Consider the following 1514-nt stretch of genomic DNA (forward strand, 5'->3'; position numbering starts at 1 on the left):
ATGAATGGTCTACAGCCTTCCTTGATTCATAAGAAAGTCCATCATAGAAGATGTGCAATTGCACCCAATCAGGGAACATGTCTGGTGGGCATTTCCTTGTCAAATCCTTGAATCTCTCCCATGCCTCGTAGAGAGTTTCACCCTCTTGTTGTCTAAAAGTCTGAACCTCAGATCGAAGTCTATTGACCTTTTGTGGGGGGTAGAAACGTTCCAGAAACTTGCTTTCCACCTCATCCCAGGTTGTTAGGCTGTCCCTTGGGAATGATTCCAGCCACTTAGCTGCCTTGTCCCTAAGTGAAAATGGGAACGAGAGCAGTTTATAGGCATCTTCCTGGACTCCATTGGACTTCACAGTGTCGCAAATTCTCAAGAATTTGGTGAGATGTTGGTTTGGATCTTCATTAGCACTCCCACCAAATGAACAATGGTTTTCCACCAATGATATTAGCTGTGGTTTGAGTTCAAAATTGTTGGCCTGAATGGGTGGTTTCTGAATGCTGCTACCACAATTCCCAGAGGTTGGGTTTATGTATGAACCAAGAACCCTCCTCTCAGGAATGGCATTGTTTCCATCAGCCCTCTCATGGTTGTGAACTTCTCTATCCATGTTGAGATCTAGAGCTTCCTCAAAATTGTCCTCAGATTCTCCTTCAGATTCTTCTTCTCTCAGTACTCTCTTCCCTCTTGCTTCCCTTCTAAGTTTATGAAGGGTCCTCTCTGGTTCGGTATATGGAGGAGTTGATGTCTCTCCTCTCTTACCTGTCATACAAGAACACACCACAAGCAACAAACAAGTGGAATACTCTTGGTTAATGGAAGAGTATGGTTAGAGCAGTTGAGGAATTAATTCAAATAGTTAGTGGGTCAGTGAGTTAGTTGCTTGAAATGAAGGGCATAAGAAAGAAAAAACAAATAACAGAGTGCAGAAATTAAAAATTCAACAAGTAACTTGAACTAAATTAACAAAACAAGAAAAATGCTCAATCTAGTTAACTTCCAATTTGAGAATTGTCAATCGAAAACCAATCCCTGGCAACGGCGCCATAAACATGATACTAGCCATAAACTTGATAGCTACGATTTAGGAAATTGCACAATCGGCAAAAATTCCTTCCGGCAAGTGCACCGGTTATCGTCAAGTAAAAACTCACAATAGAGTGAGGTCGAATCCCACAAGGATTGGTTGAATGAGCAATTCGGATTAGAAATTTGTTCTAGTTGAGCGGAATCAAGATTTAGATGAGAATTGCGGAATCTTAAATTGCATGAATTAAAGAGCGAGAAGTTAAAGTGCTAAAATTAAAAAGGGATGGGGTGATTGCATGAATTGAAATTGCAGAATGTAAATAGAAAGGGGTAGATCAGAGAGAGGGGTTCATTGGGGTCAGGAGATATTGAAATCTCCGAATCAAAACATTTTCATCTCTTCCTCAACCAATGCATTCATTGAATCTTGCTTGGCAATCTTACATGATTGGATCCCAATTCCTTGGCTCACCAATTCTCTCTAAAAA

At 40.7% G+C, this 1514-nt stretch overlaps 1 non-coding gene across 1 annotated transcript; it reads left to right on the plus strand.

The window, feature by feature from the left end:
* Positions 1 to 77: 77 nt before the first annotated feature.
* LOC127745959 (small nucleolar RNA R71) lies at positions 78 to 181 on the plus strand. The gene has a single exon (XR_008007583.1). It is a non-coding gene; the product is annotated as a small nucleolar RNA R71 (small nucleolar RNA).
* Positions 182 to 1514: the final 1333 nt, after the last annotated feature.

Source organism: Arachis duranensis, chromosome 3 (assembly GCF_000817695.3).
Source record: "Arachis duranensis cultivar V14167 chromosome 3, aradu.V14167.gnm2.J7QH, whole genome shotgun sequence".
Lineage (NCBI taxonomy): Eukaryota > Viridiplantae > Streptophyta > Magnoliopsida > Fabales > Fabaceae > Arachis > Arachis duranensis.